Source organism: Alosa alosa, chromosome 10 (assembly GCF_017589495.1).
Source record: "Alosa alosa isolate M-15738 ecotype Scorff River chromosome 10, AALO_Geno_1.1, whole genome shotgun sequence".
Classification (NCBI taxonomy): domain Eukaryota; kingdom Metazoa; phylum Chordata; class Actinopteri; order Clupeiformes; family Clupeidae; genus Alosa; species Alosa alosa.
Window position 1 is genome coordinate 1,338,483 of NC_063198.1, and position 24,591 is coordinate 1,363,073.

Genomic DNA, 24,591 nt, shown 5'->3' on the forward strand with positions numbered 1-24,591 from the left:
CAGTTTCGCACACAAAGTGCACTTAACTTATGTTCTCCATATCCTTGCCTCTGATAAACTGAAAATAATGAGCGCAGGCCTATGTCCATCTCGCAAATGTAGAGTCCGACTTCGAGTTTGCTGCAGACACAGTCATGGTTCTACTATTTGCGCAGATTTTTTCTCCTCTGCTGCTTTCGCGGTGTTGTTGTCTTTGTATAAAAACAAAACACCACTTAATTTCGGGTTAAAATGCATTGTAACTAAATGCATTGTACTCTAAACTTGGTAAAATATTACCTAATATCCCTTGGAAAATCCCTTTAACCTCCATCATGTTTCCCTTGATGTTAACAAACACTTCAACCTGCGATGTGTCAATAAATGAGCAAATATTGGTATCATCACCTGTTCTCATTATGTGGCTTCCACAGCATGGAGTGTGCACTGCAGATTTAAACTAGTGCCCACAGAGAAGTACAAAAATGACTCACTGACAGATATAATGTAGGCCCAAATTCATTGCTTTAATTAATCTTGGTCTGCCCAAGAATAGTACTACAACATATCATAGCACCCATTCCCTGTGTCAGAGCTGCAACCATCCAGGAAAATGTTAGATAGGTGGGAGAACAGGAGAGGAAAGAAAGAAAGACAAGTGATGAAGACTGTGGATAGGAAGGTGTCAGCTGCATAAGCAACACTGGCACAGTATGTCTCTCTGATCTCTGAGAAGCTCTTCAGCTGTTATGGAGTGTACATGCAACAACTCAATAATGAGTCAGGGGAAAACAGACTTGGTCCTTCCCTTTTCACCTCAAACATGACTCCAGCAACTTACTAATCATTGCATGAATTCATCACTTCTAGAATTTTGTAAACATTGACGAATAGCTTCATATACTAAGGATCCAACTTTGTGTCACTCTGTGGACTAACAAACAAGGTAAGAAAATCAGGAGAACAACCCCCAGTGATAATGTAGGGTAAGTGCATCATTGTCTAATGAAAAACAAAGGAGAGAGTAATAAAATACCATGACAAGACCATGTTGCCTTGTACCCAATAAATAAATGAACAGCTGAATGAGGACATTTCTGTAGCTATTTCAGTCTAATTTAATAGGAAACCAGCTTTAGCAATTTTTTTAGCATGGCTGGTAACTTTAACAAACTTGCATAGGCATGTTAATCTGTAGGCCTAACTTTAACTTTTTTTAGAGTGGTAGCCACCTGGAAGCTTGTTGTTTTTAGCATTAGCATTTTAATGCTTCATGGTTTATAAGAGAAAATCTGTATGGGAAAATGAATGGACCTTTGCATATACGGCTCAGTCTGAGCGAAACAACGGTCGTTGAAAACCTAGGCGTTCAGTTTGGTGAGTTAAAAGATATTTACTATTCTGTCACAAACTGTTGTCTGGTAAAAATGAAGATACCAAAATGAAGATACAAAAATGAAGTGGACTATATAGTGAGTCACTTGCCTGGTACAGCAAGCAGGGTGGTTGAGAGGTATTGATGATTACAGATAACTCTTTGCTCACTTCCCTTGACTTCTCATGTAACCTTACATTACAGCTATAGTGCCTAAAACATCTGATTTATACTATCCAACTGATTGTGGCTGCCAAACTCTTCTGGAATCGACAGTTAACTTTATTTAACTGCGTGATTGTTGTGAGAAAACTTGTTATCCTTGCTTGGTAAAGCTAACTATGGTAAGCTCCTGCTCACCTTGTGACACATTTAGGAGAGAGCGCGAGAGACAGTTTGTAGTTTTAATGTTTTACGCTGGTAGCAACAGTCATATTTTGGAGATATAGCGGATATAAAGTCTACATGGAGACAACATACACGTTGATTTTGTTGAAAGGAAACAAACGTGGGAACTCAAGAGCAGTTAATCAACTATCGGGGGCATTATTCTTTTTATGAGACATTACAGAATGTCACGGGTCGCTGAAATGTAGGTGCTATTTTTTGGGGGGGAGGGGAGGTGCTGTTGTTGTTATTAGCCTGCTTAAATATAGAAATAATAGAACAAATAATAGAAATAACAGAACAAATATAAAGCACATACATTTGGATTCCATATGCAGGACCTACAGTGGGTCCCATTTAGAAGTGGCCACTTCATTCGTCCTTCCTGTGATTTACGCAGCTGCTTTTCGCCACGAGGTGGTAGCTTAGCATTGCCGGTAAACAGGGCAGCAGACTGCATTCAGAGGCGTTGTAACGGCAGTGTAATTGGCAATCCGCGGACCGGTGCCGGGTCATGAGCTGGACCCATAGTCAGTAAAAGAAATGGACGAACAGACTCCGTTGTTTTCAATGGGAGGGCACTGACGCAAATTGAAAGTTTTTTCAGTTGGCTTCCCATCGTACTGCGCAGACTCACACTTAACTCCATGACATTACCCATCGAACTGAATCTTGTAATTCGTATAGAGTGTCCCAGTGACGCCACTTCCATTTGCCTCCATGGGACCTATCTTTAAAAAAAATTTGAACGCCAGTCTATGGCGAAAAAGAAATAATTTTCTGGTCCCGGTTGGCTTGTGCCTTGAATTACCCATCTGAGGTTTGTCAATTTTAAAGACAATTTTTCATGTAAAGACATTTGCAGTTTGTTTCGTAACTATGGAATTACAACATTGTGAAAGATCGTAATTCCAATGACTACACAAACCCATCAGTCGCGCTAGTGACGTTAGCTCATTCACAGCCACACTAGATTGTACAAGCATACCAACAACAGGTCTTAATTGGGCTTTCCTTGAAAATACCATGAGTCAGAGGATTAAAAACATCAGGTAAGTTGTATTCGTCCATAGACTGTATATTAGATACTGTTAAGTGACATAGCAGGCAGCAAGATGCAACTGTTAACTAGCATAACAGCTAATCTTATCGTTTCATTACGTTGGTGACGTAGCCTACATCGTTCGAGACGAGAGATGTAGTCCACTGAGCGGATTCGCACAAAACCAACATAACTTTTGAAGTCTATCGAACAACAGTACTTTCTTGACGTGAAAAATAATCTTTTAAATTCACACACATCATATGTGAAATTTGTGGCACAATTCAAACTGGACCAAAAAATAATTGCTATCTCTCCATTAACTCCCGTTCATATTTTTTTGAAAGATAGGTCCCTTGTAGCGGAAGAGAAACGGAAGTCACTGGGACACTCTATTACAGATGGTTCACACAGAAATTCTTCTCACATTTCTTTCACCTTCAAAGTCATCAAAGTTAAACATTTGCTTGTGTATTATTATTAATACCATCCTCACAAGTGATATCAAGTCGTGTTAATGTTGAAACTACCAGACATGATCATCTTCAAACACAGTCATGGTAAAACAAAACAAAGAAGTTATAGCCTAATCTTCTTTCCAATTTTTTGCGACCTACTGTCAATCCATCGAAAACCTCTGAAATGATTAACGTTAATGCCGTTTTTTTTATTAGGTTTACTTGCCTCTATGTAATGCTTTACCATATATTGTAGGCTACATAGCTTTGTTCATGAGTTTCCGTGCTGGCTGGACTTAGCTTCTTATCCAAACAATACGGTTATTTCCCTACTGTGCGACAGAAAGACGCAGGCATAATTGCATCAAATTACGTCAAAAGTTAGCTTCCCTACAACCGGACATGCTAACTATACTTCTTACGGGAACCCAACGTTATGAACGAGGTAGTTGAGCCTGTTTTGCCTTCTATTGTTAATGTAGATAATACAGAAGCTACAATGTCGGCACAGGATATATGTTATATGAAGTTATAGGATTTGAAAAAAATTCTAAATGAATGGGTGTTCTATGGGGTTAGCAGAGAGTTGTAGCCTGACGTAGTCATACTCAATTCTAATCAGAATATGAGTCTGATACTGCTAGCCTGACGAGCCAGACCCACAATAAAATGTAGGGTCTGGGCACTCACCGTTCGCAGTGCTCAGTCCGAGGGGCGGGATAATCAGTTGTCTTTCAAATTCCCGCAATATTTGCAAATGCACGCAATAGGACAGCGGCAGCGCTATGAGTCCCATGCGTTTCCAACCAGCGGAGCTAGTTGGCTAGTTCAAACGTTTGCCAACTTAATAAAAGCTTAACTTGTGTCACACTGTTCGCCAGCAGCAACATCCATCTTATTTGTTTTCAAGTAGCAGGGAATTCGAGCCAAACCGTTGCAACTCTGCCATCAATCATTATGTTAAGCCCACCTAACGACTCTATACACGATTTCATTGGCCTGATTAAGTTTCGATTTCTGGAGCTCACAAGCCAACGGAGAGTTGCTAGACTAGCCCTAGCCGCTAGAGGCGCGCCTAGATTTATAGGCTATGATACTGCTCCATTGGGACATAATTATGGGGCGTGTTTCAACCGATACAGGGGGGGGATGCCTCTGCACTCAATTGGATAGACCTAACCAATCAAAGCAACGAAATAGCTTACCGTGAGGTGTAGGAAGAAAACACACGAACCATCCTTCTTCTCCACAAATGCCTTAACATTGTTTTCTGGTCTTTTGTAAAAGTTAGCGCCGTCAATAATTCCTAGCCTACAACACTCATTAGCGAAATCTAAGAGATACGTAGTAGGGTAGGCTATTAGAAAAAAACTGATCACCTATATCCCCTCCATTTTTAAAAATAATTCTGTTGAACACTGATATGCTACAAACATAAACAGCTGGGAAAGGCTGTCGCAAATCCCTCGTACAGGTGGTCAATCAGAGATTTCAAACGAACGAGGGAACATGTCGCAATGCAACAGTGCTGTTTTTCCTTGATGAAAGTGAAACCACGAGTTTTCCCACATCTCAACTTTGGCCAAAGTTTTCAGAAATAATAATTTTCAGTGATAAAATCTTATTAAATAATATGCATTTTCCATATGGGGTCTTAAAAGCCAGGTATCCTTCTAGCCACCGCGTTTTTATTTCAAACATGGCACCCGGAATGGCACCCAGGCTAAGAGAGTTGATAACCACAGCTCCATTCAACTTCCGGGAATTCGCCTCCCCCCTTGGCTGGACCTAGCCGGTCCACGAAAGAAAACCCAAAAAAAACATGTGCTATACGAAGCAACTGCATAGGCTTTCTCTGTCTATGATCTATGGTTTATGATCTTCAAACTACGAGCCTCCTCGACGAGTAGATTGCTGGTCCACTGAGCCACGAATTTAGGCTAGATTATGCCCAGTGCTTCTGTCTGTTAAAGGGACACCAGGCAAAGTTTTCGTGTTAATTACTCATCTTTGTAAATCGGTATATGGTTAAATGACTCATTACAGGGCGACTGAAGACTCTCTCGCCCGCCCCTACTGCCTGTAGGAAGAATATCCCGCTTGCAAGTTCAGTGTATCCTACCTGCCGACCGAAGCAGGATCAATTACATTCTCAGAGGCAGGCTACTAAACACTAGCGATTGTTGCAAACGTGTGTATAATGGCAGAGCCGGCGAAAAAGCAGCGAAAACCCTTGACGGAAGATGCAAAGAAAAGGAAAAGAGCTTCAGACCAAGCGAAGGGGGAGTTTTGTAGAGAAAAAGCATCAGACTTGCCTGGTGTCCCTTTAATTTGCGGCACAACTGAATGGTGTTATGGAACCCCGGACCAAAAGAAAAAGAAACTAAATGTTTCCCTGATCAATACATACTTCTTAATACATAAAATATAGGCATAACATTAGGTGGTAGTGGTAGGCTGTGAGTGCTCATTCAATGTGTAGGCCGTCTGCGCAAGTGAAACTGACAAATTCGTAGGAACTACTGTAAGCAACGATATTTAAAACAATGAATGAAGTGGATTCCTGTAATGTTGAATCATGAAAACAGCATAGTGATTGGATAGCCTATAAATCGTGACTTGTTGTAGGCCTAACAGTAGCTTACATCGTAGCAAATAGCCTATGGCGATGACATGACGTGTGATAACCTTACGTCACCTGAGTCAGACAGAAGACGGACCCTGCTTGCTCTGTTAAAGTATTTCTGCCCCTTCCAAACTGCGTTAAAATGGTGTATTTACCAGCCAGAATTTCAAAATTTTCCCAGGGGAGACACCCCTGAACCCCTGGTAATATGATCAGCACCACCTCTCACAAAATACTCGGTTTAAAATATGACCGGTTCTGGTAATGAAAAAGGTTGGGAACCCCACAGATACTAAAGATCACCTCGTTGAAGATTTAGCCTAAACAGTAGACTAGGCTAAATCAGAACCTACTTTTTTTTATCAAGCTGGGGCCAGAGATGATGGCCTCTGGCGAACAGTTTAGGCCCACTCAAAATTTGTAAAACCAAATTTGACGAAATCTCACACTTTTTTCCCTTTCCACTTTGCGCAGTAATTTCATTAATTCCAATTGGAGGAAGGAAAGACACATGCAGTTTTCTTGTTTAATTAATTTGGTAGTCTTATTATCAGCTAGGCTATAAGCCTAATGCAAAACCATTTTCTGATATTTTGTATAGATTGGCTATATGAAGATATCGATAGGCATAAACAGGGCGCCCAATGCGTGAGAGACACGCATTTCAATCCGCATTTCAATCCATTTTTTTTAGGCCAGAAGTGTCAAGTCATAGGTCTATTAATCGAGGGTTTCTCCCCCGGGATATCTAAAAAAGGAGAGAGGAAAGAGCAGCAAGAGTAGGCTACCCAACATATTGCAGATGCACACCCCGAACAGCAGTCGTTTTGGATGCGTATAGCATACTTAATGTAAACATCTCAAAAAAATCGGGTGCACCCAAATAATGTGTTTATTAACCTTATTAACAATTAACCTTGTTCTTGCCCATCTGAAATAACTCCTCTAGCTTTGCTGCCTCCATTCTTTGTTTTTCTTGTTTACAAAAAAACAAAACGTTTTATATCCATGATGGGCTTGAAGTCTTCAGTTGGTAAATTAGCTAATCATTGTTTGCTAGTAACCAGCAACAAGTACAAATTCTGTAATTACTGCATGCATCCTGCGTGAACAAAATGTGTGCTTTCAAGTAGTGAGTAATTCTGCTGCATAAAGTTGAACTTAATTTGTTTTTACAGGAAGATAAATGCAGTTAATGGTCTACAGCAGTGAAGAGTTGACAAGTTATGGTAGGCCAACTTGGAGTGAATATCCACAGGGGAAATTCTCTCTCTACTTGTAGCTGAGTAGCCTGATGGTATGCACAGTGCAGGACATTACTGAACCGGAAGTCTTTGCACAAGAGATCAGAGTCAAGATTAAAATGAAATGCTGTCAAAAGAAAGTAGATTCTTACTGACTTTAAGGGATTGAATACTTGTTGCACGTGGATGTTGGATGTATTAACTTTTTGTATAATCTTATTTATATTCTGAAATTCATTACAGTGTTTACTATACAATTTACTACACTAGTTGACATAATAAATTGTACTTGCCACTCTAGAATGACTTTGATGTTTAGATTGCAACTGTACATTATACTGTATATATTCAAACATTAAAACTATCTAACACTTAAGTAAGTCTGGGTACCCTGATAGAATGCATCTGTAATATTCTGTTATGTGCCAAAGACTGTTGGGCTGTGATTCAGCCTGAGGTTCATGCCCTGGTTGTAGATGAATAGGTCTACTCAGGCCAGATAACATTCCCCTATGAAGCAGGCATAGCCTTGTGAGTAAAAATACCTCTCCGTCCTCTTGCATGACAAAGAGATGAGTTGTGTCACCAGCACAGCGACCACATGATGTGCCCTGGCTTCACAAAGAACATGTGACTGTCTAGTCTGCGCTGTGTATTTGAGAGTGTTTCTGTGTGTGCAATAGCAACATTGATGTTATATACTATATTTATTTTATATTTTAACAATAAACATTACATTAGCATTCAAATGAACAGTTTAAGTCAAACACATTTAAAATCAATAGACTAATTCTAATACTAAAAACAATAATACATAATACCAAGTCTTCATAACAACAATAATCATGAACATTTACAAACAATGACTGGATTCATGGCCTCCTGAAAATCCCACAACAATCGCTAGAATGGAGAACACTAGGTAAATCATTCCACCAGCAAGGAACCACAAACAACTTAGTTTGGATAGTTGGTAGTAGTTTGGATGGAAAGCCAACACAGCAAACACTTATCAGAGGACTGCAGTGGTGAAAAGGGGAATAAACTGAATCATAGAACTATATGATTTGCACAGTGATTATCACTGAATGATAGAAAGAGCAGATCCATTAAGTGTCCTGTAGGCCTGATTGAAGGATTTAATTCAAGTTGCTATGCGAAGACAAAGTAGGGAACGTAATAGAGGAGTACTAAATACTACTGCTTTTGGAATCATCTGTAATAGTTTTACTACATTTGAAGGAATATTTCATTGCCATAGTCCAGTTTCAAAAGAACCTTGTGGCCTGTACAAGAAGTTGTGTAGCACATTGTGTGAGAGAGGGTCTGATGTTCTGAATATTGTATGACAGAATGTTCACAAAAATTAGGCATATTATCTTCTTAAAATAGCATTAATTTAAGTTCATATTTTATATAATTCAAATACAGGTCATATTCATCCAATAAGAGACCACTGCAAATTTGAATATGACCGTCAACTCATTCAAATGACACTCAGCAACCATAGGATGACAAAATGTGCAGTGGTCTCTCAATTTTTTTTCCAGAGCTGTAAGTTGATGGGGTTTACCACAGTTCCTGACAGGCTATGAAAAGTATGACTATTAGTAATCGTATGACTGTGAAAAGTACTTGATGTTGTATTGGTGATTACTTAACTCATTGAGTGCCAAAAATGTAATATTACGTTTTTCCTTCCCATGCGTTGAGTGCCAAAAACATAATATTACGTTTTTAGCTTTTTTTTAAATTACGAAACTAGACACTGCAACACACCTTATATGTGATTTTGGGAACTCTGTGATGAATGGAAATGAAATATATGACGATCGAAAACGCACAATCTGGACATTTTATCCTAACTCGGTTGCCGCTTTGGGTCGAATCAGTGACTCATGCACGTCAGCTCAAAACCAGGCCATTTTCGTGGGTCTATCACTAGGTGGCAGTCTCGCCAGGTCTAAGCTGATCACTTTCGGAAAGTTTACAGGCAACACTTCATATTTCATGAAAGACGTTATATCTCCATTTCTAGAAAAAAACAGCGATTTTGATGAAAACTAGCCACTGTTTGGCTTGGGATTTCTCAGGAACAGAGGCGTGTAGAAATACACGGTTTGCACCCATTGAGAGCTTAAAGTCTCACCTTTTAAATGAGCCATTGTATGTGTTCATAGCTATAACACAGAATATGCTGTGGCTGTACAAAAATCATCAACAATGGTCTAGATTGCTGGCACTCTAGGACAAAGCTTCCGAAAACAGCTTGGCATTCAATGAGTTAAAAGGTGTATATTCTCACAATGGCCTGATGTGCTATTATGGAGCCTGTTCTGTTTGTGCCTCTGAGGAGGGGGAGAGAAACCTGATTGTAGATTTCTGTGTTGTTAAAACACAGATCCTTGTTGACTGGGTGTGGTTGCAGAGTAAGAGTCCCATCTGTAAGGTTGATCAGTTAACCTTTCCCTTTACCCCATTTGGTGACCTCCCTGTCTGGATATAGGTTGTGTGAATCTTTATATTGTCTCAACTCACTCCACTCCTTCATCTCCTCTTTCTAAACGATTGGGTGGAGAATGTGAGAATTGTAATAGAGAAGGGACAGATGGTGTAGAGAGGCAGCTGGAGCAGACAGCCTGAGCAGAGGAGGGGCAGGGATCAATAGCTTTTAACAATCAGGAGGGTTATGGTTACTGGTTGCAGTTGCATCTTCCAGGAAATCTTTGTCAGTCCTGAACAGCAAAAAGGTATACCACCTATTTAACACATGTTCTGTTTTGAAAAGTAAATATTTGAGAATCTCAGCTATTCAGACTATTGTGCTATTCATACAATTCTTCTGTAATCACGTATAATGTGACCTGTATATTTGTCTGATATTTGTATCCATACTGGGGGAGCTATGGTGCAAGCGGCTGCAGCGTCCATACTACATTTGGGTCCAAGTGCCCACGCAGACCCCCAGTCAATTCCCGTTCCTAGCCCATCTCCCCCACTCACTTCCCATCACTCTTCACTGTCCTATCTGAGGCAAAAAGTAAAACAAAATACTGAAAGGAAACATACCTATGAAATAATTTCATAATTCAGCACTAAAAGAAACCAATTATCCTAAAATCATACCCTATATTTGCCTGACCTGCAAATATTAGCCCTTTGGCACTGTTTAACCCATTCACGCTGGATGCTGCACGACGCAACATTCTATCTCCCACTGGTTGCTGCATAGCGCAACATTGAATCTCCCACTGGTTGCTGTGTAGCGCAGAATGCTTTTTATTTCATGTTTCTAGGTGCTACAGAGGCTTAGATATTACATTTTGGTAGATGTTGACAATTTTTAGTATTTTTTCAGAAAACCCTCAGGAAATAAGGTTATTTAGTCTAGAATGCCATGTATATGGCTAGGAAATACAGAGATGGGGGCATTGATTCTCGCAATTAGCAACTCCTGGCTCCAAACTCTCTGCTGCAAATACGCTCGGACCATATCCTGGTGCACTGGACTCCTCGTTTCCACCCTACACACTCTGGTGGCAGAGTAAATGCGGCGAACCTCCATCCCATGTCTCCCTGTGGGAACACACTGACGATGCCATGGCACAACCATCACCCTTCAAAGCTGCTCTAATAAATGCTAGATCCCTAGCTAATAAGAGCTTCATTTCAAATGACATTATAACTACTCGTCAACTGGACAACTGACCATGGTCAACAACGTTTTAAGCTTTATAGACTTTTTTTTACTTATCCCAATCAGTATCAGGCTCAATACATCAGAAGGGTCACACACTGGATCTAGTATTGTCATCTGTCAAAGATCTACCAATTTTCTGTAAAGGTGGCTAGGGCAGATTACTTTGCAAAAGTAATAAACAATGATGTGTCAAAGAGGTGTCAAAAAAGTGACATCCTCCCAGCTGTCTGAGGTCATCTCACATATTATATATACATATATCCCACCTATTGCCCCTCAAATGCTGTTCCATCACGCCTTTTGTCTGTAATCTGTCCCCTTATCTTAGCCATTCTAAATAGCTCTTTAGCAAATGGCGTTGTCCCTCCCAGTTTTAGACGTGCTACCATCCATGATCCAGTGACCATAAGAATTACAGACATATCTCCAAGTTACCATTCATGTCTAAGATCCTGGAAAAAGTTGTTTTCTCACAGCTCTCATCATACCTGAACAATTTTAATATTTTTGACACATTTCAGTCTGGTTTTAGATCTTAGTACAGCACTGAATCTTCCTTGCTAAAAGTACATAACAACATTTTGCTGTGCACTGACTCTGGTTCGTGTGCCATTTTAGTCTTACTTGATCTTAGTGCTTCCTTTGATACAATTGACCGCCTCCTTTTAAAACGCCTGGAGAACAGAGTTGGCCTACAGGGCGCAATTATAAAATTGTTTACCTCCTATCTTAAAGACCAAACTTTCTCTGTTGAATTAGGGAACTGCATCAAATGTGGCGTTTCACATGGTTTGATCTTTTATTCTCTCTATACATGCTACCCCTTGATTCAATCCTTGAAAAATATCACATTCAAAATCATTGCTATGCGGATGATGCACAGTTATACCTACCAGCTACGTCAGATAATACCTGCTCACTTACAAACCCAGTGTTTCCCATAAGTTGACTAATCTGTGGCGGGGCGCCATGAAATCAAAACCGGCCGCCACACATTAATCTTCTATGTTGTAGGCTACTATTTAAATTAAAGATAAGATAAAATACTTTCATTGAGCTGTGCTTTTTACGCACACAGCCTTTCCTTGCCCCGCCCCGCCCTCTCTCGTAACGAGCCCGCTGCCCCTACTCTGCATGTGCATTTAAGGGAAGAGATAGACTTTTCTGCATTGTCTGTCTGCCTCTTCACCCTCTCCATGTTTGGATACTGTCTGTCCACTAGCCACTTTTACCACTGTCTTTCTGCCTCACTGTTTGCGTGCTATATTAGGACATTAGCACATAAGCATAACCCCTCCCTCCATGCCACAGCCGAACTGTGGCCACACTTTCTTAAAATAGTTAAATATATAGATATATAGACTTTACTTTACTTTATTTCTGCATTGTTGCACTGTTGGACTTACTCATTTGCACTATCACCATGACCACTATCACCATTGCACTATCACCATGACACTCATTCACACAGAGCACCTTACCTTACCTTACTATGCACAGAGAATCACAGGCTCAGTCCCTGCCTCAGTCATTGCAAGCGCCTCTGATTGATTAATCACCACTATGTGGATACTGTTTTTAGAATTGATTTAGATTAAGTGTTAGTATAATTTGTATTTTAGTATATTTAGCATATTCTTTATCTTCTACTGTCCTTATTGCTTAGTTGTGTTTTTATATTATATACTTTAATTACTCTTTCTGCTGTTAAAGAATGTGTTTGTGTTGTCTGTATGCTGCTGAGACCTTGAATTTCCCCTGGGGATCAATAAAGTATCTATCTATCTATCTATCTATCTATCTATCTAACAAAACAGTAATGATTGTTGAACAATTGTTGTTGCCATGAGCTTTGCATAGAAGATGACGGGCTAAATTGTTACTAAATCCGCTTAGCATCGTGACAATGCAGCGCAAATTTGTTCAAAACTGCTGCATTAAAGTTAACTGCTAAGTCTTATCACAACATAGTTTAGTCTCCTCAATGTACTAAGTTAAGTTATGCAATCAAGCAGTATCTCAAAGCTAACGTTAGAATACTGTTTGGATGCAAGTTTAGCATGCTTACTTACAACTGCTTGTCAATTTCGTTACTCATGCAGGGCTCATTTTATTGACTCTGACACTGAATATTTGCAAAATCCCGATGTAAATGGAAAAGTGTTTTCCAAGACTCAAAAGTCCCAAGGAGAAGTACCAACCTTTATTTTAAATAACTACATAGAAAACGTTATGAATTGCATCACAATTGCAACACATCAGCAGCCTTTTAACGGTGTTACCCTCACAAACGTCTTAAAGTGACAGGCACTCAATTAGACCTATACAATACCAAGACAATCTTAAGACCCCGCCCCTCTTCTAGTTCTGTTGTTATTTTTTTATCAACTCAGAACCATAGTAAAATTAACCTAGACCTTTGACCTCTAGGGTCACTGCAATTAGCAAAAATGCATTTTGCCTATAACTTTTGATGTGCTAGACGTGAAACTTGCTTTGACAGCTTATGGCCATTCGTCTGATTGCAGCATTGAGCTAACAGCATTTCGTTGCCATGGTTACTCCGGCCTATCTGCTTGGCCCCCTAATTGCTGCTTGCAGCTAAATTTTTTTATTCCATCTTTACTTCATGTTTTAGTATGTAGTATTCTTTTTATTTACTATTTTAATTCCTATTTAACTTTTCTTTTATCTAATATTTTATGAATTATATGTTTTTTTTTTAATCTCTTTTGATCTTTGTCCTTAGTCTGGCTATCACCAGACCAAGCTCAGTCTTTTCAGATTGAACATAGGTCTGGGGAGTCTGCTATGTATTTTCTACTGCACAACAAGCATGGTCAACCAGCATAGTTCAAATGATGTACGCAATTGGTTAGACATTCAACAATCAGACCATCGATCCGGGTGACGTACGTTTGCAGAGTAGCGCAAAAACTCCTGTCAGGAAACATGTCAACAAACATGTTGGTGGTTTGTTGCATTGACCAGCAGTCTACAGAAGCAGCAATGGCATCGAGCGATTTTTGCAGGTTGTGCAAAAAAAAAAACATGAAAGTGAGTGGTATTTACACCCCCTCGATCGATTTGTTTGCTAACCTAAAGAACAGTCGTGAGAGAGACTTTGCCGTCGCTTCTCTATCGTCATTGTGTTAAACCCGCCAATAGCATGCCAGGTGGATAAGCCAGTTTGTGATTGGTCCCCGCAAAATTAACGGAATGGAACGGAATTAACGGAAGCAGGAGAGAAAGATGTACAGGTTACCAGCCTGAGCTGCAGGGCGAAATCAAATCGCTGGCAGATCGGGCTGGGTTTACCGAGTCTACTTTGTCCCTACCTGGACCATTTTTTATATTGTCAACTCCTAACTGCCTCAATTGTAAAGCACTTTGAGTCAACTGCTGTTGTTTTAAATTGTGCTATATAAATAAAATGACTTGACTTAGCTTGACTTGCTTACTTGTTATATTATAGATAGATAGATAGATACTTTATTGATCCCCAGGGGAAATTCAAGAATTAGTATTATAATAAGTATGCATTCATCTATCTGATTTAATCAATTGAATCATCATATTTAATATTATTGAAATACATCAAAATAATTTAATTTCAAATTCAAAAACGGTTTCTAGGGCTGCCCTTTCTAATATACGTACATCTTCCCCTGAAAGACTATAGTTTTCAGCCAACTTCATGACAATATTGTTAGATCATTGTTAACAACTGATAAATAACACTTCAGGCTTCTAAGATCTAAGATGATTTGAAAATTATGTTTTTTGGACTGAATGATAGCACCATGTTGGTGCCACTAAAGAAGTAGGCTCCTCAACCACAAATCAGACAAATGTTCATGAGAGCCTCAGCTTACCCTGGTTGGAGTCAATATGACAGACAGAAATGGCCTGCTCCTTTGTGCAAACAAAAACATACATTTCTTAGACAATATGTAAGACGCAGCCATTGTGAGATAAAAACGGAAGGGAGAGAGAGCAAGAAAAATAAAGAGGGGAGGGAAAGAGAGAGACAGGGAGAGAGCACTTCATTCCAAAAATAGCAAAAGCCTTGTTAAATATTTCAGGCACTCAGCAAGCAGCAGAAGGGAAAAAACTCTAATGCCACAAACAAAAAGAAGATGCCGACAGCAAACCATCAGGCACAACCTGAATTAGCATCATAAATATACAGTCTTCAAATTTACCAAAGTACCAAATATACACACACACACAAATATTATATTATATGTATTGTGGGTCTCATAGATGAAAACATAGAGTTCACTAATTTAAACCAAAATCATAGTTATATGTGGAATTCAGCAGAATTTGACCCCTTTGTGAAAAATACATTTGACAGTGTTGTGTATGTGAGTATAGGCTTTATCAGATGCTTGTATTCAAAGCAACATGAACTCACACCTTTGGTATCAAATTATGTTCAGACCGCTTTATTAGCAGTAGCAGGGGATCACCAACAGTATACAGTGGATCAGACATTGAAATAAAGAGTGCCCTTAATTGTTTTATTAGTGACTCAAATATAGATAGTTATTAATGATTTGCTTTAACTGGCAGGGTTATGGGTAGGCTATACTGTGGGCGGTGTTGCAATGTAGCCTCTCAAAACATTAATTTAGGATATATCATATATCATAATTTTAGTTTGGTTGGCATACCTTGCTATGTTTGGCATGGTTTAAAAAGTCAATATTGCAAATGTAGGCCTAGCCTCTCTTAAAATGTTCATTACATTTTTGGAAAACCTCTGATGTGGAGGCAGATATAATGCTCATTTATGAATTTGTCAAATTTGTACCCTACATTGGCTAAAATTACCTGTGCTTTGCCCATGTCCTGCGTACCAGCAGAGAACGGGTTCTTCTTGCAGATTAGAATTAAGACGGCACAGCAAAATCATCTTGGAGAGGAGAGAGTGATGCGGCTTAGGTGCATTGCAAGCTGCAAAGATACTATCAACACTGACAAAATCCCCCTGTCTTGATGTATAGGGGATGTCTATGTCTGAAAGAGTAGCAGGAGCTGTAACAGTACAGCTGAATCCCCAAGAGTAAAGAATAGTCTGGTGTGGCATACAGAGAACTTAGAGGCCGTTTACACGACACCGCCGGGTGGATTTTCTCTTACCGCTTTCACACCTTTAACGACTCCGGCAAGAAAAAACCTTGCGTGTACACACAGAGGTGTAACCGGCTAAATGTGCTGTAGTACATATGCCAGACTAGTCGATGGCGCCGCTGTGCAGAAGCTTCACGACAATTTCGTGTGAATCGCGTAGAAGAAAACATTGTTGAAACAGTTTGTTAAGCCAGAGAATGTCTAATAAGTGCTCTGGTTAAGCCGTCGCATGAAATAAGGAGACTACAGACAATTCGGTTTTCAATTCAACTGTTAAACTAATAAAGTTCATTTTCAAGGTATGTGACTGCTATGTGAAATTTATATACTACTATAATACTTAGCCTACGCATTGCATTAGGTCTGAGCACCACTGGAGAAAACACTAACATGCAGTAAGCTAATGTTTAACTAAGTTAAGCTAACGTGTGCTTCTAACTTAGCCACTAAAGGCTGATAGGCTACATTGTGGACATAAATCATGACAGGGGAAAGAAAAACATTTTAATATGATAAATAAATGGTTTCCTTTGTTTTGACAAGCAACATGTCAGGTCGAGTGCCGTGGCTGAGTTGAGAGGTGGGGCTATGATGTCGTCATAAAGTTGCCGGCTTCGCACCTACAGGCGTCTACACGGCGAAAGTTAGCCGGCGGTTTCAAAAGCTATCGGTTTCAGTCTCCTAAACTGCCGGCGTCGTGTACATGCAAGGCGTAACCGTTAACAAAACCTCACCGGTTTCACAAAAACCGGCGTCGTGTGCATGGCCCCTTAGTTGTGAAGTATACTAAACAAAGTTTTTTTCGCACCAAATCTGTGAGCATTGCCTTCACCAAGATAATCCGTTCACCTGACACGTGTGACATATCAAAAGATGCTGATTAAAAAGCATCTAAAATGTGCAGATTTATCACAAAACACAATGCCACTGATGTCACCAGTTTTGAGGGAGCATGAAACTGGCTTGCCGATTTCAGGGATAATCACCATAGTGGTGTCCTGGACAGAATACAGGTGAAGTTCCCACTAATTCTTTACCATATTTGTGAACAAATACCAGTAAATAATTACTGCATCATTAATGCATCTTGACATGAGCTTTGAGAAAAGGTGTCACTCACTCACATGCATAAAGAGATAAAGAGGACAAGTGACACAAACTGAGATGGGGAATGGGCAAGAGGTGGTCTTGCAAGAGAAGCGACACCATTATCAGTCAGTAAGCCAAAAAGAGGGTATTGTGAGGGGAAGTAAGAGAAAATAAACAATATTGATTTTACATCAGGATAGAGCTTATTTTCCTACTAAAGGACTACTGGGCCACCCTGGCATATTTTTCAAGTACGATGCCGTGTTATAGGCATCTTCAAGGCCCTTCCCAGTTTTTTTCTTGCTGGCTGATTCTCGTTCCTGAAAAGCAACTCCCTCACTTTCTTGTTATATCTGTGGGGTCATATCAAGATATTGAATTCTCTCCTGATTCTTTCACTTGCTCTCTCTTCGCTCAGTTTTCCATGTGCTGTTTTGCTGATAGGTGGCGTGAAAACAGAGGATACGTTTCTCTCTGTCCATTTCCCAGCATGCCGTGTTGGCTTCAGCTTTTGCTGATCTTTATGCCAAGGATGCAGTGCTGGTGATACAAAGCTAGCCCTTGTGAGGAGTGAGAATGAGAGCAGAGGACTTTGCACAGTAGCAGCTCTGTCAACACATGAATCCAAATGCATGGATGAATGTGTATGCCCCCACGCAAACCCCTAATCCTGTCTGCCTAACATTCTTTGTATGTACAACTATGGCCTTTTATTTTGTTGTCCCAGAAGCCAAACTGTGCTTTGCCCCAAAATGCCAGATGAAATCTACTTAGTGGGACTACTATTAATGTTCATTCTATGTAATAAAAGACAGAGGGAAAATGCAAAGAAATGCATACTGTTCAGTTGTATGCAAAGGTTTTCTACTAAGGTGCGCTGTGAATAAATACGATAAAATGTTAGAGAATTTAACACAGAAGAACTTGTGAAAAAAGGTGAACCATAGAACTCTTCAGACTTCCACTGACATACATACTAAAGGACATTGTGCACCCACACATGCACTTGTATGTAACCAACTTCTTTACCTTTGAGGGGTGTTTTCTTTTATGTTAGGCTATTTGTGTGTTTTAATTATGTCAGTTCAGAGATGCTTGTAATCCAGCAGAAACTCGATGTCAGTACATAACAGTTATTCTGATTGTTTCCCAATAAACAGTGTCTTAGCTTTCCAAAGAGGTCAATCATTTGATTATAGGCAAACTAGGTGGGAACTAGCCTTTGAAGCAGGCACTGTGCAATGTCAAGCATAAAGTCAAGCATATTTATTTTCAAATCTCGAAAATATATTTACAAAGACACGTTTATTTATATAAATTTGTTTATTTGTATGTCACATTTTATATTTGTATTTTGTATTTGGATATTTATAAATGTATGTATATATATCCTTTTATATATATTTAACCCTTTTGACCCCGATTGACGCAAAGTGCGTCAAAAAACACACCCTTTCTTCTCTGTTACATTGCTCCGGAACTGTTCATTGCAGCGAGATGAAACCTTTATTGCATGACAGAGCAGAAGTGGGGCTTTCCAAAGAGACTACACACTTGTCTGTACGATCAAGTATGAAAATAAAAAAAAAAATCATGAAATTAAATCAAATTGCATCATATTTACAGTCTATGCTTCTCCGTGTTCACCTGCGCACCCATTACTCTCGTTTGAATTACTCGCGAAAGAGGAGACACAGAGCTATCATTTGATACCAAGTACATCATTCTGGGTTATAAAACAGACGAAGTGACAGCAAAATAAAAACTTCATATAGCTGGACTTACCCCACGTTTTTGTCTGTTCTTGTGGCAAAGCATGTTTATAATCCAACGCTATTGTGTGTTTCTCTATAACAAAGCATGTTCATAATCCGGTTTTGAGATCCTAGTAAATTCCTGCATGGCATCCAATTCAAGGCTCACATTGCATCCCAATTTGTTCAACAAAGAAACACCTTTTTTGCCTTTACTTTGTTCATGGCAATCCAGTAAAAAGTTGAGAATCATTATGAGTGCATAGTCACGCAGGCTAACATGCAACCTCGGGTTAAGTCAGGTCAGATCAGTTCGAGTCACAGATATGGAGTGCAGAAAGGTAATTTTTCATCATTAAATAAAAAATGGCATTTATTTCCGTAAATCACACACCACATATTTCTGTACATTGCTCAGCCCCAGAGTATCCCTCCAACATGGCAATTAAATTGCCAGATTCAGGACAGTCTGCCCTACACACACATGAAATGCATGTAGAGCTATGAAGCTTGCTGTGGTGAGATACATGTCGAAATATAAGATTTTTTATAATACGCTTTTTATATTTTAATTCTTTAAAAATCTAAATAAAATCAATGTTAGTACTAATGCATGGAATGATGGCAGATCTGGATAGCCTAGACTCTGCTGAAAAAAAACAAAACAATATATAATATGTGTGTGTGGCACTTACAATGACCAGAATAAATCCTTATGAATAAAGGTAGTGAAAATGCCCTTAAAACAGCTTAGGGTTCTAAGGGTTAAATCATTTTGAGACAATCCTCACTCCATAGATCAGTGGTGGTAGATCGGTTGCCTTATGGTCTATGGTTCTGCAGTCGGGCCCTTCTCAAATAAAATGTAAAAGCAGATATAGCCATAGCCTGCATTATGTTCATGAGCAATAGCCATCAGGCAAAGCACAACATTGATGCTTACAATTAGTAATTACAATTAAGTAATTAATTCAGAAAAAAACATGCCCTCTGTTTTCTGACCTAACGGGTTAATTATCTGTCTTTTTCTGATTTTTCTGTTTTTCTGAATCAACAAGACAATTAACTCATTAACTCATTAATTAAAATAACTGAGAAGTGTATGGCATGACTTTTAATATGGCCTCACACTCCACACTTAAAATATTGGATCACACTCCACACTGGAGAGAACTATGCAATGAACTAAAAAAATGCACATCAGATGTTGATCATGTCACAGCCAATCAAGGAGAAAACCCAGGTAAAGTGCCACAAGATTCTAAAGATGTGTAATCAATACATAAGAGCTAACAAAGCCTAGGTCAAATGGCTATTAAAGATAGGATTTCTGTGATAGAGACAGAACACATTGAGTCTTTTGCTGATAGTGGCATCTCCAGACATCTTCAAATTACAATGGGACGTAGCCTAACTGTTAGGCCTACTAACTTTCCTGTAGGCTATCAGCTTTATTATGATAACAACAAACATGCCTTTACCAATGAGTCTTATTCATGCACATTTGTTCAAAATCACGGGTAAAGGGGCGCACATAAGCACGATTAGGCCTATATACTACATAAGGAATCGACAAATTGACTGTTGAAAAATGTCCTGTGACTGAAATTCTATCTCTTTACGGCAATTGATATGGACACTGTCGCGGTCTTTATAGCAGTTTACCGAATTTGTGAAGAAATTTGCTTAGGCTAATTGACACGGATTTCCTAGGACTTGTTTAACCCTACCCGTGGTCCTTCACAGCCGTATAGGCGTTTTCATTCGTTACCCATAAATGGATACTGGGTGTTTAAAATATTATGAGAATAGCCTATTACTTATTCGTGCTTGTTCCGTTTCTGTAGGCTACGATTATTTGAATCATGGTAATTAAGTTCTGGCTTGTGTGGCTTTGCTGAGCATCCTCCATGTCATTAGCCTATTTCACTGGACATTGCCTATAGCCTCTCTGTAAACCCAGATGATCAGTAGCATGACAGGCATTGAAGCCTATGACTACATCACTCGCCACTCTCGAGACGGCTATAGCCTAAGATTAAAGAGAGGAGAAATAAGTCATTGAATTATGGATTAATAATAAACTCTTAGGCCTACCTTATTATCGCTGTCTTGAATGGCACACTCTTAACATACACGTCCGTATTATAATAACATATCCTCAGCTGATTGCATCATTGTCCATGCAAACCTTGTACTGTAGCAAAAAAAAAAACGATTTCAGTGTAATAACAAGCCGAGTGGATAAGGCAGCGCCTGAGCGAGGAGGGGGAGGGAGGCAGAGGAGGTAGAAAGGGATGCAGACGTAGGACTACCTCTTTTCACTGTCTATGAGCTCCATCCGATTGCAAGAGGCTAAGGAAAAACAATGCACTGTGGGTAAGGGCATTTTGACAGCTCACTGCGACCTGGCCATGGTTAGCAGATGTGGTCAAATGTATCCTGATATTGCCAAGGTTGCGCGTCTTTTAGCGCTTTAGTCTCACCACCTCAACTACATGCACATCAAACCAGTTTGGTTTGTATGGTTAGCCTATTGCAAATGTCGTCACCGCTATGTGTTCCTGTTGCCTAGCCAATCTTGACAAGTCATTTTCTAAAATTAGCCTATGGCTCACTAAAAGTAGATTTTGGATAGTCAACCTAACACCACCCACTAGTAAGCCTGCGTGGTCATAGGCTACATTGTGACAAATTGCATTGTGATATATTAATGTTTTGCAGTATATCCAACATCCTACAGAAAAGAGAGAGAACTGAAATAAAAAATAGGCACACTGATTGTGCATAACTATGGTAACAAGTCATATGCAGTTAGATATATCAATATGCCACATTGGTAAGTTTGCTGGTTGAAAAAGGTTAGCCTATCGATATTTACAGGACAATGAAAATGCAACATGCAGACTGAGCGGGTGCATTTAAATACAGATTTGTCACCCTCTAGTGGTATCTCAGCGCACATAAAAGGACATAGGCTATATGACCTATTATTAAACTGAAGTGAGTCCATGCCTGTGCAATAATGATTCAAAATTCATATTTTGACTATTGAAAATATAGGCCTCAAAGTAGGTCTAAAAGTGAATACACCTGTGATCACTAAAGTTAGAAAACCTGTAGTCACTGAAACAAAAATGTGATTTAGATAGATAGATAAATAGATAGATAGATAGATAGATAGATAGATAGATAGATAGATAGATAAATAGATACTTTATTGATCCCCAAGGGGATTTCTGGCCTTATTGCATGAACATGTTTATAAAATGACCAAGGTCTTACTGATTGTTACTGAGCATCTCTTACTGAGACGCTATAGTGTGGACCCTAAATATTGCTGAAAGGTTTGCTAGAACTAGGCTACTAGATCAGGTCAGTTAGTGGTGCCCAGAGTTAAAACCAAGGAAAGCGGAATAGTATTTAGCCAATATGGTGGAATCAGCTTCCTATTGACATCAGACCTGCCCAACCTGATTTAAAAACAAAACAAAAAAACATATGGCTATATGTAACTTTATGAAGTAACTGTTTTCTAGCTATAGGCCAAAGGTAGGAAATTATGTCTAGTGCTTCACTGGATATATTGTGATGTGAAGGCTGCATTGCTACCAGATTCTTTGGACACATGGGGGCATTGGAAGTGACAAATTTCAATTTCTCAAGACAATATAAAGGTTTGTAGAGACTGATAATGTAATAATTTTCAAATAATGTTAACTCCCAATAATGTAATAAAAATCCCCTCATAATTCCAAAAAAAACATGTAATAAAATGTGATAATGTATCAATCCCTGATAATGTAATAAAGTGCGTTTTCCAATAATGTAATAATCTCTGTACTGATAATGTAACAAATTATTACATGAACGAGAGGCTACTACATTATCAGGTTAACCTTTTGTAGAACATAATCATATTTTTGTAGAAACTAATAACTTTGGCCAATGCTGTAGTAACAAAGCCACCATTTATTGGGGGCCAAGTTGTGAAGCTGTGTAGGCAACTACCCACTATTTTCAGCCTATTGTCATCATTACTGTCTGTCATTGTCATTGTTATTATGAATGTCCTTACTCATCTTCTTACTTCCTCTGCCACAGGATTCTATGGCCATCGCTATATCCGTATTGTAAAAGGTTTAGAAACTGGGCATCCCAGGTAACACTCATAAGGGGCCTGTGAGGGTTGGTTGTGGGCTGACGAGTGGGGCCCATCTGGGCTAGCCAGCTGGGGCCCAGCTAATTTTGTCCTCAGTTGCCATGGTGGCCCTATGGGGTTAGCCAAGATGTGGCTGATGATGGGCCCTTTATGGACTTCATGTAGGCCTACATAGGTAACCCAGGGGTAACCCACCTAAGCATTAGTTACTAAGCCCAAAATGAGTTGCTAATGTTAAATAAATATAATAAATAGGTACATACATATGAATAAATATAATAAATAATTAAATAGAAATATCCAGAAGGAAATAAGATTATAAGTATGTTTTTTCTAGTCAACAGGAAGTAATAGTGTAGACACAGTATGAAAGGAACTTTCGGCGTAAATCAAGAGATGGAAATGGAGTAAATCAATGGCCATTATGGAAATTATTTTACCTATCTTTACCAATCTTTGCTATCATCTTTTTCATCCACTGTTACACTTGCAAAAAAAGGCATTCTATCAGAGCAAGATTGAGAGCGCCACTGACAGTGGAAAACTTTTTTCCACTTTCAAGTCTCTTCTCAATCCTTCACCACCACCATCAGCTACTTCACTGTCAGCAGATGACTTCATAACTAATTCAGCTATCCAGCAAGCTAAACAACTCCACACAATAAGTCCCAGACACCGAGGGTGAAGATGACTCTTTATATGGAAAACTGAAATACAGATACATACACCAGTAAATACATGGCAATATGGATCTTACAAATAAAAGCTTTGGCACAGGTGCAATCAATATAAAAGCTATCAGAAACTAGCAGGACAACAAACTGGTTAGCTATAACTCTAGCTGGACATCATAATGCTATTCTTAATCTAATTTGTTTTGGGCACAAACATCATAACTTAATCTCATTTACTTTGAGAACATTTACTTACAGAGAATGCCTTCAAACAGCTACACAGAAGGAGGAGCACAACAACAAACTTCCATGCTGCTTTTAACCATGCTGTCTAACTTTCTTCTTCTTTCTCAGACTTCCTGCAGCTACAGTGCAGAGTGTAAACAATAGACAAAATGAAAGTCCCTACATACCTGAACATGTGAACTGCTGGCAGAGGCCAGAACACTCCCCGTCTGCTATCTTTAGAGATCCGATAACACATTAAAATTACACCTTACTCTGGGGATACTAGACACTAGTCAGTGTTTCCCATACATTATTTGTGGCGGCCCACCACAATATCAACACTGACCACCACACAATGATTTTCCAGGTTGTACTAAATTGTGCTTAAAGCTGGTTAGCATCATAACCACGCCGTGCTAATTTGTTAAAAACTGTTGCATTCAAGTTAATTCTGCAAACCTACCACCACAAATATAATTCAATTCTGTGGGAAACACTGCTAGTTCTGAAATAGGTCTGTAATAGTTCTTCGTTGACCCTTGCTGAACAACTTTGACTTCAGCCTTTCTTATCAGTCCATCTTGGCTTGGGACTGTCTTAACAACGACCCCCACAGGCCACTCATTCCTTCTGGCCTGTTTCTCCTTGAGAAGGACTATGTCTCCTGGCTTGAGATCTGGTCTCTTGTGTTGCCACTTCTGCCTCGACTGCAAAGTGCCAAGATACTCCTTGCG

General features: G+C 39.3%; 1 protein-coding gene across 4 annotated transcripts in view; it reads right to left on the minus strand.

The window, feature by feature from the left end:
* The window catches only part of pcbp4 (poly(rC) binding protein 4), a 130,256-nt gene extending 108,921 nt beyond the window's left edge, over positions 1 to 21,335 (minus strand). For 3 of the 4 annotated variants that reach the window (XM_048254537.1, XM_048254535.1, XM_048254538.1), the window contains exon 1: positions 20,891 to 21,335. The gene's annotated coding sequence lies outside the window, so the exon portion shown is untranslated. The remainder of the gene's footprint in view (positions 1 to 20,890) is intronic. The other variant, XM_048254536.1, reaches the window with a different exon arrangement.
* Positions 21,336 to 24,591: the final 3,256 nt, after the last annotated feature.